The sequence below is a fragment of the Taudactylus pleione genome, unplaced genomic scaffold, assembly GCF_031769625.1.
Source record: "Taudactylus pleione unplaced genomic scaffold, aTauple2 ptg000282l, whole genome shotgun sequence".
In the NCBI taxonomy this organism is placed as follows: domain Eukaryota; kingdom Metazoa; phylum Chordata; class Amphibia; order Anura; family Myobatrachidae; genus Taudactylus; species Taudactylus pleione.
Window position 1 is genome coordinate 7,283,528 of NW_028284684.1, and position 18,562 is coordinate 7,302,089.

Sequence of the window (18,562 nt, forward strand, 5' to 3'; positions counted from 1 at the left end):
CGCAAATGCCGGTACAAATTCACTGCTCTGCATACTAACATGCATTTGAATGTGCATGGGCTGAGATGCCCACTTGCAGCATCTATAGATGCCGCATTACCGTCCAGTGGGGTAGGTGTATGATAGCGGCACTTAACGTGCCGCTATAACGCTTCCCGTTTCGCCTCTTTACCGAGGCGAAGCAGGAAGCACTACCGATGAGATGTAAGAACATCTCATCGGCCGGAGAGGGGGAGAGTTAACTCGTTAACTCCCCCCTCCGGCACTACCCGCTAGAGACAGCAACGCATCAGCCTAGTGCTGATGCGCTGTGTCTCTGTCCCGGCCGGCTCCACTGAGCGTGCGCAGGATCTCGCAAGTATCGCGAGATCCCCGCGCGCAGCCTGGAGCCGGCAGCAGCTGCAGCAGGGACAACGCTGTCCCTGCTGTGGGGATAGGCTAGCGCCAGGCTGTACGGTCATGCGGTATGACTGTTCGTATATGGCCCTGCCGCTCGGCGCTGCTATCTTGTAGATAACAGCGCCGATAATGACGGGCGCATAGCGCCCCTGTCATTTACCGCCCAGACCCCTGATCATACATCGGGGAGAAGCGGTATCAGCGCACATAACGTGCGCTGGTACCACTTCAGGGCTTCATACATCTCCCCCAGTATGTCTTTTAGATGCATTATTGAAATGGCTGCCTAGGACTCACTTTTAGGAAATGAATCCCAGGATTGGCCACACTAGTCTTGAGACAGAGTGGCAAACTGTCAAGAAACAGTAACACAATTTCTACATAGGGGGGTATCCAACTAGTCCCGAAGTCAGCCCGACGCCGGCACTTATCAGGGTTTTATTTTTCGAGACCTAAGGTGTCCCGAAAAATAATTTACTATAAGTGCCGTTTTTTTCCCCTAAATAAAGGTGAGAAAAAAATAGGTCTGTGGCTCCTATGTGTTTACAGGAGAACTATCCTATTATTTCGCCCAAAATAATAGAATAGGGTGAAAAAAAACATTGGCGAAAATCGTGTATAGTCAGCGAAAAATCCCCGTTTTTTGTCGATCGCAGGGATCAATGTTTGGGGCTAACTGGATACCGCCCATAGTGCTGGAACTGGGACTACCCTACCAAATGTGTAGTTTCGTCTATGGAGAGGAGCAGTGTGACTGCTGGACTGGTAAGGAGGGAGAGTTTGCGGAGCTGTGCACCCTGGTCCCGAGTTTTTTTTTTTTTTTGGTGGACGGAGGTGGGGGGAGGGTGTCACCATGCGTTACAGCACCGGGTGACACCAACCCTAGTGACGCCTCTGCCTGGGCTCAAAACCTTGTCACACCGACAAATTGCATTGTACTATACCAATGCATTGGAAATACTGCAAGGCAGGACAACTCAACTGTTTATCAGAGAGTGACTTGACAATCAGTGTGAAAGTGCATTTACTACACTTTAAGAATGCATGTTGAATAATTTATATTTATGACAAAAACAAGTGAGGGATAACATTTGATTGATAAAACAAATAAAACAAAGGGTAGAAAAGCTGATTTGGGAATCATCTGCAGGTGATATCAGGTCACCAAAAGAAGAAGTGAAGACTGACAGCAACAGATGTACAGGGCTGAAGCTTGTGGGTAAGGATGCATAAGAGAAGCAGACACAGAGGGCATGATTCAGAGGTAGATGCAGTATCGATGGCGCATGCAAACATCAGAAGTTTTAAAGCTGTGCATCTGAGTCGCACAGTGTATGCATCCCAATTGTCTGTGCACAGAGTCACAGCACAGGATCAGAAGAACATTAGTGGACGTTCGTGGGAAGTAACTGAGGGGAGGAGCATTTAGCTGAAAGTGGCTGCATTTAAAGAAGCACATCCGCTCAGGAAGCAATACTCAGACAGAGAAAGTGCACCTGACATAGGGCTGGTGCAAGTTTCAATAAGGTGAATGATGGTAGTCATAAATGATGCTGCAAGTGAGCGTCTCAGATAACATTGCTTAATAAAAGCCTATGGTCCTCTTTTCTGAGTTTTCCGAAAAGGGATCCAATAGTTCCAAGAACAATTCCATATTGCACCACTTTTCATTATGGGCTTTGTCCACCTTACTATATTGGTGTAGAGACTACTAGCCTGTTACTCCCTGCCATTGCCTATACTGTCCTGAGGCCTGTAATTTGATGGTTGGAGAAGTTTGTAATTATTGTCTTTTCTACTAGGCTGTTACTGTGGCAGCAATCACTTGTACTGAGCTGAGGGCTGTGATTTGTGGTTTGGATTCAGTTTGGATTTGAAAACTCACATTTGGAAGCTTGGTTTTTAATAATTTGTTCCATGTTTCAGATTTACTTTTCCTTATAGTAAAAATGCTTTACCTTCCACTAAATATTCCACTTCCAATCACCTGTACTGGCCTCAGGACTGTGATTTGCTGTTTGGAGTAAGTTTGATGGTGATCTAGTTTGCAACTAGACGTTACACCTTTCCGCAATCACCTGTACTCGCCTGAGACCAGTGATTTGCTGTTTGGAAAAGTGTGTTTGTAATATATTAGATTTACTACTAGGCTTTTACTTTTAGGCTATTAGTTCTTGATTAAAGAAAACATTTTGCAGGATTGTATAGTTTATTAAACTGTCATCCTGTCTGCCACTGCTGTGCCACTATGTGCTATAGATGTGCTAATGTATATTCTTTTAAACTGACATGTGTTTGTGCTGCTGCTCTGTCGCTGAGTTTATCCAGCCAGCATGCTGCAGGCTTTGGCCAATATTGGTGAAAACAAAAGTGTGAGCTGTGAGGTGGTCAAAATTGTCTGGAGATGACTGAAAATTTTATAGATGTTTATAATACAGTAGGAACAAAAACAGGTCCAAATTACATGACTTTAGCTGTTTTTATAATTTTTTTAAGAAATACAAAACAATTTAGTTAAAAAATTGAGAATTCTATTGCATTCCACTCCATTAATGTATTTTCTTAAATTAATAAAGTATTTACTACACTTCTAGGTATATATTCAGATTTGCTGCAATATTATCTAATTGGGAAACAGAATATTTCCATGCTCCCTTACTCTTTTTATTTTTACTAATTATCCCAATGCCAACAAGCGATAAGTTTAAATATCTTTTAATGACATTGCAGAGTATTTTGTGTTGAAAGGAATAAATACATCTTATAGTACCTGTATGCGTATAGAGCTACAGAATATGCTGGTGCTACATAAATATGTGTTTCATGTCTTAGGGTGTGTAAAGGTCAAGTTTCGGGGAAATGTGGTTTCATCTGAATGTATCAGCACATAGATGTAGATTGAGATGCGAGTGTAGACCTATTTGAACATATATATATATATATATATATATATTGTGGCAGTATCACCAGAGGTGGTGCTGGTGAGCAGCAGATTTTGTGTGGGGCAGGACAGATCCACCCACACAGAGCAGAAAAACATTGTGGGAAGATACCTAATGGCTGCCATATGACCAGAGCCCAGCTGAGGCTGCTGGTGGACACAGTCAGACAGTCCAGGTGGGGCTGCAGTGTGAGTGAAGCAGACCAGGTGGTCAGGATCATACCTGCAAGTAGGCAGGCAGATCCATATACCTCTGACACTGTCCTTGTGAGAGGCAGCAGCCAACAAGCTGCGAAAGCTATACCAGGCCAGGAGGCCAGTGCCCAGTCCTGCATGTGGCAGGAAGGACCACAAATCTCAGAGACTGTGAGAGACTTTCATGCAGATTAGCTGCTTCTATAGAGAGGGTTCAAGAAGTGAGCTAGTGCCCTAAGAAAAGGCTAACTTGTTTATTATTTTATTTCTGTTTCCTGATTTCCATGCTGAAGTAAAAGCACCATTTTCATTTGTTTTACTGGAATGCCATGTGTGGTCTCTAATTCTGCATCTAATCATTGCACCACTAACACCAATCTACCAAGCTAATAACCCAAGTTATCACTATATATATACAGTCAGGTCCATAAATATTGGGACATTGACAGAATTTTCATATTTTGGCCTCTATTCACCACCACAATGGCTTTGAAATGAAACAAACAAGATGTGATTTAACTGCAGACTTTCAGATTTAATTTGAGGGTAATTACATCCAAATTAGGTGAACAGTGTAGGAATTACAACGGTTTCTATATGTGCCTCCCACTTTTTAAGGGGCCAAAAGTAATGGGACAAACTAAACAATCCTAAATCTAACTTTCACTTTTTAATACTCTGTTGCAAATCCTTTGCAGGCAATTACAGCCTGAAGTCTGGAACGCATAGACATCACCAGACGCTGGGTTTCATCCCTGGTGATGCTCTGCCAGGCCTCTACTGCAAATGTCTTCAGTTCCTGCTTGTTCTTGGGGCATTTTCCCTTCAGTTTTGTCTTCATCAAGTGAAATGCATGCTCAATCGGATTCAGGTCAGGGGATTCACTTGGCCATTGCATAACATTCCACTTTTTAGCCTTAAAAAACTCTTTGGTTGCTTTTGCAGTATGCTTCGGGTCATTGTCCATCTGCACTATGAAAAGCGGTCCAATGAGTTCTGAAGCATTTGACTGAATATGAGCATATAATATTGCCCGAAACACTTCAGAATTCATTCTGCTGCTTTTGTCAGCAGTCACATCATCAATAAATACAAGGGAACCAGTTCCATTGGCAGCCATACATGCCCACGCCATGACACTACCACCACCATGCTTCACTGATGAGGTGGTATGTTTTGGATCATGAGCAGTTCCTTTCCTTCTCCATACTCTTCTCTTCCCATCACTCTGGTACAAGTTGATCTTTGTCTCATCTGTCCATAGGATGTTGTTCCAGAACTGTAATGGCTTTTTTAGATGTTGTTTGGCAAACTCTATTCTGGTCTTCCTGTTTTTGTGGTTCACCAATGGTTTACATCTTGTGGTGAACCCTCTATATTCACTCTTGTGAAGTCTTCTCTTGATTGTTGACTTTGACACATATACATCTACGTCCTGGAGAGTGTTCTTGATTTGGCTAACTGTTGTGAAGGCGTTTTTCATCACCAGGGAAATAATTCTTCTGTCATCCACCACAGTTGTTTTCCTTGGTCTTCCGGGTCTTTTGGTGTTGCTAAGCTCTCCGGTGCATTCTTTCTTTTTAAGAATGTTCCAAACAGTTGATTTGGCCACACCTAATGTTTTTGCTATCTCTCTGATGGGTTTGTATTGATTTTTCAGCCTAATGATGGCTTGCTTCACTGATAGTGACAGCTCTTTGGATCTCATATTGAGAGTCGACAGCAACTGATTCCAAATGCAAGTGTCACACCTAGAATCAACTCCAGACCTTTTACCTGGTTAATTGATAATGAAATAACGAGGGAATAGCCCACACCTGTCCATGAAATAGCTTTTGAGTTGATACTCCCATTACTTTTGGCCCCTTAAAAAGTGGGAGGCACATATTGAAACTGTTGTAATTCCTACACCGTTCACCTGATTTGGATGTAATTACCCTCAAATTAAATCTGAAAGTCTGCAGTTAAAGCACATCCTGTTTGTTTCATTTCAAAACCATTGTGGTGGTGAATAGAGGCCAAAATCTGTAAATTCTGTCAATATCCCAATATTTATGGACCTGACTGTATATATATATATATATTTATATATATATATATATATATATACTAGCTGAAGTACCCAGCTGTGCCTAGGTTTAAATCTTCAAGTTATTAAGTTTTATTATGTTTTGTCGTCCAAATCCATCCAGTAGAAGGCCCAAAACAGGCTCCCTGGGTCAAAGATCTGCCTGGTACACTTCTTTGTGAGGTCCGGCAGGGACCCCAAATTCTCCATTATGCATCCCAGACCATTTTCCACCCGTCTGTGAAGTTTTCATCCAAGTCCATCCAGTGGAAGGCCCAGAACAGGCTCCCTGGGTCAAAGTTCTGCCCAGCATCCTCGGGTCAAAGTTCTGCCCAGCGTACACCAACGAGAAGTCTGACTGGGTCCCCAACCTTATAGTATGCCTTCTGGGATCCAATGTTATATGGAAAAGATTTCTGGACTAACAACCTGACTATATATGTAATGGGAGGTGCTACCTGATGAGACTAATTGCAGGCACAGAATCAGACAAATCTCAGGTGCACAACTCCAAATTATTAATAATATATATAAATGCAATAAAATTTTGCAATCAATGGAGGTTTTTAGCATAATCATGGCCAAGGTTATGGGCCTACCCACCATATCCAGGTAACCTCTTTCGGGTAGGTCCTTAACATACTAAGGTTCAAATCCAGAGCACAGGACCCCAAAAACCGGCCCAGCTAAGCCACCCCAGGGCACCACCATAGTAAGAAAAGTGCAGTGAAAAGAGATCCAATGTTACCAATCTGTAAAGTTTTCATCCAAATAAATCAATTGGAAGGCTCAGAGCAGGCTCTCCGGGTCAATTTCTGCCCAGCATACACCAACAGGACCCTAATCCCACTAATACCTGGCCAGGATCCAACTGGACCACCTCGCATTGGTTTTATCCCAGTTGGTGCAGGGGTGCCTTTTGAATAACCAAACAAACAATCAAACCAATTAATTTTTTATATATACATATATATATATTTATATATATTGTTGGGTTGCTCACCTCTTTGCCGGCTTCCCTTGATCTCCCATGTGGTCAGACGTCAGGTGCGTGAGAGTGACGCGCTGAGTATTCTGCTTAGTGCCATGTGAACTGCCTTAGTTTGCTCCATGCCTGTTTTTTTTGGTTGCCAGCATGGATGCAGCTATGACAGTCTGCATCACCTGGCAACTCCATACCCAATGGTAGCTGCTACTGGTCAAGTGACGCTGTACACCAATGATCTGCTACTGCTGGGGATAAAGCCAGACTCCGGATCACAGGAAGTTGCCTGTGCAACGTTGTCGCTATGAGTGCTTCTTTGCTGCTACCTCGTTCCAGGTTCTCCTGTGTCTTTTGTGGATTACTGCTGACATCCTTTGCAACAGTGTACTGACCACCTTACCTGTGTGCCATCTCTCACTGCAGCAGTGCGATTGTTACCTAGCCTGTGTGCAACTTACCAGCTCCCTGTGCAACAGTGTACTGACCATCTTACTTGTGTGTCCCGGATGATTACCATCTCTCCCCGCAGCAGTGCAATTGTTACCTAGCCTGTGTGCAAGTTACCAGCTCCCTGTGCAATGGTGTACTGACCATCTTACCTGTGTGCCGGACGATTGCCATCTCTCACCGCAGCAGTGCGATTGTTACCTAGCCTGTGTGCAATTTACTACTCTCTCTCTGCAGCAGTGTACAGAACATCTTACCTGTGTGCAAGGTTTTCACCTCCTCGACGCAAGGGAGTGTCCAAGAACCCTCCGGATTGCTATTTGGATCTGTCTCCAGTAATTGGCCTCAAAGGTTCCTCCTCTCCCTCCTGGCTAACACTTCTATTTAGAAGTACGTTCTCCAGGGCCATTGTATATTCGACTCCATTTCCCACGGAGTCAGATACCAGTGCAAGGGACCGCGACCTGCCAGCTGGGTGCAGCAAAACCCATATCCCGATTGGTAGGGGTCACTGGGGAACACTCCCCGGCTGGTTAGACTCTGCACCTTTGCACTGGTCTCGTTAACGTCTGACATCCGTGGATGAGGAAGTCCAGGGGCTGGCTGGCACTTTTAGCCTGGGGGGCAAATGCATGCAGGCGGCCCTGACAGAGGAGTAGCGTGTAGCCAGGGTGCCCGAAGAACGTGCGTGTTACGGCGCCCCCCCCTCAAATGTTTCAGGGAGGGGGCGGGTCCATATGGGATTAATGTAAGGTAAAAATAAAGATTAGGGGCAGCCCCCTGTCATAGTGCCCATATGCAGTGCCCCCGTGTGCCACAGGAGAGAACACCCTTATGCAGGCCTCCAGTAGTGCCCCCAGTAGTAATCCCCTCCTATGCAGTGCCCCTTGTGCCCCCAGTAGTAAGCCCCTTATATAGTGCCCCCAGTAGTGGTCCCCTCTGTGCAGTGCCCCTTGTGCCCCCAGTAGTAAGCCCCTTATATAGTGTCCCCAATAGTGGTACCCCCTATGCAGTGTCCCTTATATAGTGCCCCCAATAGCAGTCCATCCCCCATGCAGTGCCCCCAATAGTGGTAACCCTTATGCAATGCCCCTTAGATAGTGGCCCCAGTTGTAGTATCCCCCCTATGCAGTACCCCAGTATTGCCCTTTATATAGAGCCCCCAGCAGTGGTCCCTTGATGCAGTGCCCCCAGTGGTAGTCCCCTCCCCCTATGTAGTGCCCCCAGTAGTAGTAGTCCCCCCCTTGTAGTGCCTACAGAAGTAGTAGTCCCCCCCTTGTAGTGCCCCCAGTAGTAGTAGCCCCCCCCTTGTAGTGCCCCCCGTAGTAGTAGTCCCCCCCTTTGTAGTGCCCCCAGTAGTAGTAGTCCCCCCCTTGTAGTGCCCCCAGTAGTAGTAGTCTCCCCCTTTGTAGTGCCTCCAGTAGTAGTAGTCCCCTTCTTTGTAGTGCCCCCAGTAGTAGCCCCCCTTGTAGTGCCCCCAGTAGTAATAGTCCCCCCTTGTAGTTCCCCCAGCAGTAGTAGTCCCCCCCTTGTAGTGCCCCCAGTAGTAATCCACCCCCCTGGTAGTGCCCCCAATAGTAATCCCCGCCTGGTAGTGCCCCCATAGTAATCCCCCCCCTGGTAGTGCCCCCAGTAGTCCCCCCCCCCAGTAGAGAGAGACTTAATAAAAATAAAAATAAATCACTTACCTGAAACTCCCACTCCTGGTCCCGCCGCTAACAGCTCCTCCGGCCGCTTTGCATGGGAGAGACGTCATTACTCATGACGTCTCTCCCATTACCCACTGCGGGAGCCGGAAGATGGCTCCCAGTGTGGGAGCAGCAGCAGCCGATGAGAGTCTGACAGACTCTCTGCAGCTGCTGATTACAGCAAACACACAGCTGCCGGCTCCAGCGGCTGTGTGTTTGTGCTGTGTAGCGCTGACCGGACGCGGTGCAGTCTGTGTCACATGGCACCCTGCCCCCCGGCCCAGCCCGCCACTGAGGAAGTCTTATATACAGGCCCCACGCCTACGTTTCCTTCCACAACAAGGGACTCCTTCTTTCACCCCCTCTACAGGGGAATCTCCCACTGAGACTGTGACATATATACTCTATATATACTGTGTATATATATATATATATATATATATAATTATTATATATTATTTTATATGATAAGGATTTTTTTTTTTTTTTTGCTCCCTTAGTTAGTGTTCATTGGATATTTCTTGAATGTGGCAGGTGACATGCAGGGCTCTCCCTCTGGCCAGAACCTTAGAATAAATATAGCTTGCTGGCAATAGAACTCAAGGAATATTGAGGCTTCTAGTAGACCTATGGAAATACAGTAATGATAAATATCCTGTCTGTGGGAGGGATACATGTCCATCTACAGGGTAATGCTGTTGGCTAATGTTGAAATACAAAGCTCAGTGCTAACAGTGATAAAAGTTCCTTCCTGAAAGATGTAAGCTTCTACCTATTCTGAAACATTAGATTTAATCATATTTTTTAATTCATGTTCTTTAACATTATTTTGGGAGCATGATGCTGCCACAGCTTGCACTAAAAATATATTCAAAGCAATTTTTTTGCTATGGTAACTTAAATGAACATGAATGCCAATTTAGACAGATATTCAGCAAGGGATATGGAATCTGACAGATGTGTGATGCTTAGTAATTATATTAGTAGGCTCACCTGTGGTTTGTGCTTTCTAAAAGGTTTGAAAAGAACTGAGTCAATCCATGGAAATATACCATAGAAATCTAAAGTGCTTCCCAGAATATCTTGAAAGTTGTGTACTTTGTGTGAGATAAAATATAAAATAAAATTATTTTCTTGGCAACAGATTTGCTCTCAACACTTACAGTGTTTGAAACAAAAGTTCACAGCATTCAGAACTCATGTGAGTGGCTCTGGCTACTGACCGAGGGGTGACTTTATCATGGTCAGGCACCAGTAAACATAAATTACCAAAGCATTATTCAATTCAGGTTTTAGAGGTATTCATGAATCTGTGTCTATCATATCAGATTCAAGCAGGTGTTATGTGATGTTCATTTTCTGCATAGCAATCTGAGCCCTGTTCGTCCCCAGAAGTGAGCTCACTAGGGTCTCTTGTGCTGGCTTCGTCCTGCATTCACAGTAGAATAACTGTAAGATATAAATGAACTATGTATATAAATACTGTACGCTGTGATTTAACCTAATTTCAGGTCACAATTTGTACACATGTCACCAGGACATCAGTGATTTGCCAATATCACAGGACACCTTCAGAGGTCTTGTTATGTCCATGCCTTGATGGGTCAGAGCTACTTTGGCGGCTCAAGGAGGACCTACACAATATTAGGCAGGTAGTTTTAATTTTATGCCTGATCTGTGTATATGTTTGGCTACCAGAGTTCTGGTGGATACCCCATCTTGGTTTACCCCAAGATGACTTTACCCTCACATGTGAGACATCTCACTTACAGTCATGCTAGCTACATCACCATTACCCCCAAACAGGGACCTCACCTGGTAGACGTGAGAATGTCCACAGTTTGTTTAATTTTTTTTTTAACTACATCTTCACTCAGGCTCATTATGCATCAGAGTTAAGAGAAGAGGAACAGGTATCGTAATTCACAAAACACCATTGTTTAAATAACATCCACCCACAAGGATAAGTCTTATCACTTTCTCATCATTGCAAGACTCATTGGCAATGGCAAATATATCTCTTGTTTATATGCCACACCCACAAGACAATCTACATTCATTTCTTCAATTCTTTCTTTCTTCCAATGACAAGAGTATTATACCAGAGATGATTAGTTCCAAATATAGAGTAATCACAACCAGAAGTCAAAGATATTCTATCAAGGACCATAAGTGTGATATAGAATACATACATTCCAGATTCCATTGAAATTACCCTTTCTTGATATTAACCATTTCAATATGTAGATTATACAAAACTCTAGCATATATATGCAATCTGAGAGAGATTTGTGCTTTTGTAAAGTTGTACTCTCTCCTCAGAATATTTTACTATAATTTTTTTAAATGATCCTATTTCCATCAAAAAAAACAAAAAACCATAGCAATTTATAACAGAATTTAAGAATATCAAACCCCAGACCAAGATTGTCTTTCAGTGAATTTTTCAATAAAATGCGATACCCTCTTGTACTACAATAATCTATCATCTCTTTGTGGACAAAAAATATATCTCTGACACATCAACCCATATCACCCAGATCCACAAACCAGACAAAAACCCTAACTTGTGCTCATGTTAATGTCCTGTTGTTCTGATCAAATTAGGCAATAATATGCTTAGCACAACTGTAGCCAGTAGACTTAACCCAATCTTTTCTTACATTATTGACCCAGACCAGTTCAGACTTTATTCGCATAGGCAGGCTTCTGATAAAACCAAGGGCTCTATTTACTACAATCCGCATTTCTAATGCAGATTGTAGTGTGATATTACCGACTGAATTCAGCCAATATCACAGGGATTTACTACAAATCCCTTGCAGGGACAGAGCTTGCGATAAAGCCCTCTCCCTGCGAATCCCCTCTGCACACTTATCACGGTAGTTTCACATAAATACCGTGACATGTGCCGACGCATGCGCCGACTGACCGTCGCTAAGCCCCACCCCCGTTCTATTAAGGAAAGCAATGTGAATAGGTGTAGTCATGTATAGTGAATGTTACACCAGACACCATAGAAAATGTAGCCCTAATTTCCCCAAGCATCCTTTATAGGTTAGATGAGTTCCCACATCCTACCAATGATCCCTAGGGGATCCACTGAGCATGTAGAAGGGTTGTCTTATCATTCAAATTCCCTATTTATTTGCAGACATCCGTTCCTATCTGCAAAGAGATTGCACCTTGCATATGCTAGTTATGGATGATAGGGAATTAATGATAAGAATGCTATTGTTTGTGCAATGTAAAAAGACCAGTTTGAACTAGGTTTTTCGGAGGGAAGTCATGTCTGCAGCAGTTGGAGATCTGACCCCCACCCTTTGGACTGGCCAATGTCCTGTTTTACACCAGACTGACCTGAAGCCTGAACCAATGGAAACATGCCAAATCATCTTTGTTCTCTATGTAACATGAATTGTATATATATATATATGAGTTCTAGGACCAGCAGACAGTCTCCTTTGTGTGACCACAGACTTCAGGATTGAATGGTTGTTTGCTGGATCCAGAGCGCATGCGTATGTATCGACTGTACTTTTTGCATTAATTGTTAATCTGCTATCTTTATTATTAAATCGCTTTGTGTTTTGGAACCACACTATTGGGTTTAGAAAGCACTCATTGAATAGCAACTAGACCAGGGATGGGGAACCTCAGGTCCGGGGGCCATATAAGGCCCGCGGAGTCATTTGGTCTGGCCCTCTGAGCTTTTCTCTGCTAGCCTCATCTGGCTAGCAGGGTGCCTAGTTGGCACCCTGCAGCTAGAATCTATGCAGCAGTGCTGCCTGGAGCATCCTTAGGTCGATTCAGACAGTCACACCGCTGCCCTTACAACTTCCCGGAGCATCCTCAGGATGCTCTGGGCATTGCTGTAATCACCAGCGATTGTGGACCCACCCCGTGTGACATCACATGGAGTAGGCATGGCCTGCACCGGGCCCGCGAATAATGTTATATATATCAAAATGGCCCTCAGAAGAAAAAAGGTTCCCCACCCCTGAAGTAGACGCACTTAATAACTTGGGGGCTCGCAGCGTAATTCACATTTCCGGAAGGTTCGCAAAGCGTACGGAATTCGGTTCCTCAACAAAGGGTGGAGACGCATCATATACGGGTAAGAACGCAATGTGTTCGAGGCCTGTTTATCATTCTATGTTGTGAAACCTAATGTCTGTTTTTGTGTAATCCAAGGAGCGCTGATTAGAACCTAGGGACAAGAAAGAAAAAAACTGTTTCTTTTATTGTCACGGTGCGATTCAATGTGATTTATTTTGCATAGCATATGCGTATTCTCTGTATTGTTACCACATGTTTAATCATTCGTTTTGATAGATAGTCCTGTTGTATTTATAGCATGATCACTTGTTAAAGCCTCTGAACAGTTATTACAATCATTTGGGAAAGTATTTCTCTGCGCAGAAAACAAAGGTGCATATGTATATGGATTGTGTGTTGTAAAGTGAAAGTTGATTTACGGTTGAAAGGGAATGTCGGTTGCTGTCTGACGAGACAGGTAGGAACAGCCGAAGGATCAGTATACACGGCAAGTATACTGGGTACGAAAACAAGGGTTTTTGTCACACGCAAAGTTTATTGATAGTTAGTATCTCTAAGCAGTGTGATCGGACTGCATGGTTGTGTGCAACCTTGATAGTGACTTGGAAAGTTGTGGGAGGAAATACACTGGCAAGGTTAAGTGTTAGTAAATGCTTAGTGCTACCAGTTGTAGAATACTCAGCAGGAGCACTGGAAAGGCAGGATATTGCTAAGTTGATATTATTGTTCTCCCAGTTCCTGTGTCAAGGTTCCTTGCTGGGTACGCTGACAATCACGGGTGTTGTTCAGTTGTACACAGTTGAGAAGAAGTGAGTGGACGAGGCTTGTGTTAATACTAGGGGTGAGCGGGTTCGGATTTCTGAAATCCGAACCCCCCCGAGCCCCCCCGATCCGAGGCAGATCCGAGTCAGGCTCGACTTTTCCCGCCTGACTCGGATCTGAAATCGAGGCAAAACATCATCATCCTGCCTTCCGAGTCTCGCGGGTTTTGGATCCTATATAAGGTACCCGCGTCGGTGCCATTTTCTCACTCAGCTGTGGACAGTGAAGAGGGAGGGTGGGAGTTAGGGCTGGCTGGGCTGTGTAGTGTAGTGTAGTGTAGTGCAGAGTAGTGTTGTGCAGTGCTGTGCTGCGCTGTGCTGCTGTTGTCCACTACTTCAAAGTCCATAGGGGCTGGCTGTGTTGTGCTGTGCTGCTGTTGTTAATAGGGGCTGTGTCCACTACTTCAAAGTCCATAGGGGCTGGCTGGACTGTGTTGTGCAGTCAGTTCTCCATAGGGGCTGTGTCCACTCCAAAGTCCTGTGCAGTGTCCCAGTCCTAAAGGGGTGCTGTAGTGTTGTCCAGGGGGTGCTCTGTCCATCAGGGGTGCTCCCCCCAAGTGCTAAAAAAATTATATTTTTTGTGTGTTTGTGAATTGTGTGCGCAGTAGCCGCACGTGCATCAACAAAATAGTGCCAAGCGTGCGCCTGTGTCATAAGTAAAGGGCCGGCTGGCTTGACCGTTAAAGGGTGCTGTAACCCCCAAAGTACACTTCAGTCCAAACCAAAAAAAATTATATTTTCTGTGTTTGTGAATTGTGTGCGCAGTAGACGCACGTGCATCAACAAAGTAGTGCCAAGCGTGCGCCTGTGTCATAAGTAAAGGGCCAGCTGGCTTGACCGTTAAAGGGTGCTGTAACCCCCAAAGTACACTCCAGTCCAAACCAAAAAAAAAAATATTTTCTGTGTTTGTGAATTGTGTGCGCAGTAGCCGCACGTGCATCAACAAAGTAGTGCCAAGCGTGCGCCTGTGTCATAAGTAAAGGGCCGGCTGGCTTGACCGTTAAAGGGTGCTGTAACCCCCAAAGTACACTCCAGTCCAAACCAAAAAAAAAATTATTTTCTGTGTTTGTGAATTGTGAGCGCAGTAGACGCACGTCCATCAACAAAGTAGTGCCAAGCGTGCGCCTGTGTCATAAGTAAAGGGCCGGCTGACTTGACCGTTAATGGGTGCTGTAACCCCCAAAGTACACTTCAGTCCAAACCAAAAAAAATTATATTTTCTGTGTTTGTGAATTGTGTGCGCAGTAGACGCACGTGCATCAACAAAGTAGTGCCAAGCGTGCGCCTGTGTCATAAGTAAAGGGCCAGCTGGCTTGACCGTTAAAGGGTGCTGTAACCCCCAAAGTACACTCCAGTCCAAACCAAAAAAAAAAATATTTTCTGTGTTTGTGAATTGTGTGCGCAGTAGCCGCACGTGCATCAACAAAGTAGTGCCAAGCGTGCGCCTGTGTCATAAGTAAAGGGCCGGCTGGCTTGACCGTTAAAGGGTGCTGTAACCCCCAAAGTACACTCCAGTCCAAACCAAAAAAAAAATTATTTTCTGTGTTTGTGAATTGTGAGCGCAGTAGACGCACGTCCATCAACAAAGTAGTGTCAAGCGTGCGCCTGTGTCATAAGTAAAGGGCCGGCTGACTTGACCGTTAATGGGTGCTGTAACCCCCAAAGTACACTCCAGTCCAAACCAAAAAAATATATATTTTCTGTGTTTGTGAATTGTGTGCGCAGTAGCCGCACGTGCATCAACAAAGTAGTGCCAAGCGTGCGCCTGTGTCATAAGTAAAGGGCCGGCTGGCTTGACCATTAAAGGGTGCTGTAACCCCCAAAGTACACTCCAGTCCAAACCAAAAAAAAAATTATTTTCTGTGTTTGTGAATTGTGTGCGCAGTAGCCGCACGTGCATCAACAAAGTAGTGCCAAGCGTGCGCCTGTGTCATAAGTAAAGGGCCGGCTGGCTTGACCATTAAAGAGTGCTGTAACCCCCAAAGTACACTCCAAACCAAAAAAAAAATATTTTCTGTGTTTGTGAATTGTGTGCGCAGTAGCCACACGTGCATCAACAAAGTAGTGCCAAGCGTGCACCTGTGTCATAAGCAAAGGGCCGGCTGACTTGACCGTTAAAGGGAGCTGTAAACCCCCAAAGTACACTCCAGTCCAAACCAAAAAAAATATTTTCTGTGTTTGTGAATTGTGTGCACTGTGGCTGCACGTGCATCAACAAAGGAGCAGCGCCAAGCGTGCGCCTGTGTCCCATAAGTAAAGAGCCGGCTGGCTCATTTCTTAAAGGGTGGTGTAACCCACAAAGTGCACTACTCTCCAGCAAAAATAAAAAAATATTTTCTGTGTTTGTGTGCGCTTTAGCCGCACGTATATATCAATATAACATAAATGGAGGACCAAACTTTCTCCGATAAAAATAAAATAGGGAAAGATCAAGAACCACTTCCTCCTAGTGCTGTTGCTGCTGCTGGGAGTTGTTCATCATCCCAGAGAGGAAGTAGGAACATCACTACTTTTACTAAACAATTGACCCTCCAACAGTCCCTAGCGATGAGGATGAAGTACGACAGCAGTCATCCTGAAGCAAAACGTATAACTGAGGCCTTGACTGCTATGTTGGTGTTAGACGTGCGTCCGGTATCCGCCATTAGTGCAGTGGGATTTAGACAATTGATGGAGGTAGTGTGTCCCCGGTTCCAAATCCCGTCTAGATTCCACCTGCATCCTCAAAGCAGCAGCGACAAGCATGCGTCTGTCTGTTAAAGGGTGGTGACACCCTCAAAGTGTGCTACACAAACAATAAAAATATTGTTGTTTTTTTTTCTGTCTTTGTGAATTGTGTGGGCTGTAGCTGCACTTGCATCCTCAAAGCAGCAGCGACAAGCGTGCGTCTGTCTGTTATAGGGTGGTGACACCCTCAAAGTGTGCTACACAAACAATAAAAATATTGTTCTTTTTTTTTCTGTCTTTGTGAAATGTGTGGGCTGTAGCCGCACCTGCATCCTTAAAGCAGCAGCGACAAGCGTGCGTCTGTCTGTTAAAGGGTGGTGACACCCTCAAAGTGTGCTACACAAACAATAAAAATATTGTTCTTTTTTTTTTCTGTCTTTGTGAAATGTGTGGGCTGTAGCCGCACCTGCATCCTTAAAGCAGCAGCAACAAGCGTGCGTCTGTCTGTTAAAGGGTGGTGACACCCTCAAAGTGTGCTACACAAACAATACAAATATTGTTCTTTTTTTTACTGTCTTTGTGAATTGTGTGGGCTGTAGCCGCACTTGCATCCTCAAAGCAGCAGCGACAAGCGTGCGTCTGTCTGTTAAAGGGTGGTGACACCCTCAAAGTGTGCTACACAAACAATAAAAATAATGTTCTTTTTTTTTCTCTTTGTGAATTGTGTGGGCTGTAGCCGCACTTGCATCCTCAAAGCAGCAGCGACAAGCGTGCGTCTGTCTGTTAAAGGATTACATCTGTGACAGCATCCAAGTAGGCATGTCAGACAGTCCGTACCTGTACTGGCAGGAAAAAGAAGCAATTTGGAGGTCCCTGTACAAACTAGCTCTATTTTACCTGAGTTGCCCCCCCTCCAGTGTGTACTCCGAAAGAGTGTTTAGTGCAGCCGGGAACCTTGTCAGCGAAAGGCGTAGGAGGTTGCTTCCACAAAATGTGGAGAAGATGATGTTCATAAAATGAATTATCAACTCTTCCAGGGAGACCAGCCTCCAGAACGTACAGAGGGACCTGTGGATTCCAGCGGGGACGAATTAATACTCTGTGAGGATGAGGATGTACACAACACTGAAGAGGGTGAGGAATCGGTGGATGAGGAGGATGAGGACGACATCTTGCCTCCGTAGAGCCAGTTTGTGCAGGGACAGATTAATTGCCAGCTTGTTTTGTGGGGGCCCAAACTAACCAATCATTTCAGCCACAGTCGTGTGGCAGACCCTGGCGCTGAAATGTTTGGATTGTTAAAGTGTGCATGTCCTGTTTATACAACATAAGGGTGGGTGGGAGGGCCCAAGGACAATTCCATCTTGCACCTCTTTTTTTTCTTTGCATTATGTATAGTTTGGGGCCTAGTTTTTCAAACTGCCATCCTGTCTGCCACTGCAGTGCCACTCCTAGATGGACCACGTGTTTGTGCCGCCCACTCGTATCTCTTAGCATAGTCATCCAGCTACCACGATGCAACCTTTTGGACATAAAAACACTATTGTGAGGTGTGAGGTGTTCAGAATAGACTGGAAATGAGTGGAAATTAAGGTTATTGAGGTTAATAATAGCATAGGAGTAGAAAAACCAACAAATTCTGTGATTTTAGCTGTTTTTATGCTTTTTTTCAAAAAAATACAGATCCAAAACACAAAACCCAGAACCCAAAACACGGAAGGGTGGTTTTGGCAAAACCAATCCAGATCCAAAACACGAAGAAAGATCCAGATCCAAAACCAAAACACAAAACACGAAAAGTGGCCGGTGCACACCCCTAGTTAATACGTCCATGACCAATAAAATCTCTAGCGGTAGTGGTGTGCTGCGAAACGTTGGAGGAGTCCGTTTCCATATGAGTGCTAAGCAAATGCTAGAGATGGTCAATGAGGTGCTGCTTAAGGAGGGACCGATTGGTTCGGCAAGATATCTTATGCGTGTGAAATATGGTGCATACGTTACGGCGTACTGCAACATATGGGTCAAGATGACCAGAGGATGTATGAGACCTTTTCCCAAGATTGGAAGTTTCGATTCAGAGGTGTTAAGTACTGTAAGAGATAAAATATATTTAATGAAATCATTGAAAAAGAGAATATAAAAAATAAATAATAATGACTGTTTAAAACTATGGCAACTAGAAGGGAACGCGTGGCAAGGTAGCGTGTGCGTACCAGAAGGAAGTGGTGCGAAGCGCGGAGAAGGGAGTGTAAGCGCGCCCCTGCCACTGTACGCGGTTGGAGGGTGAAAGTA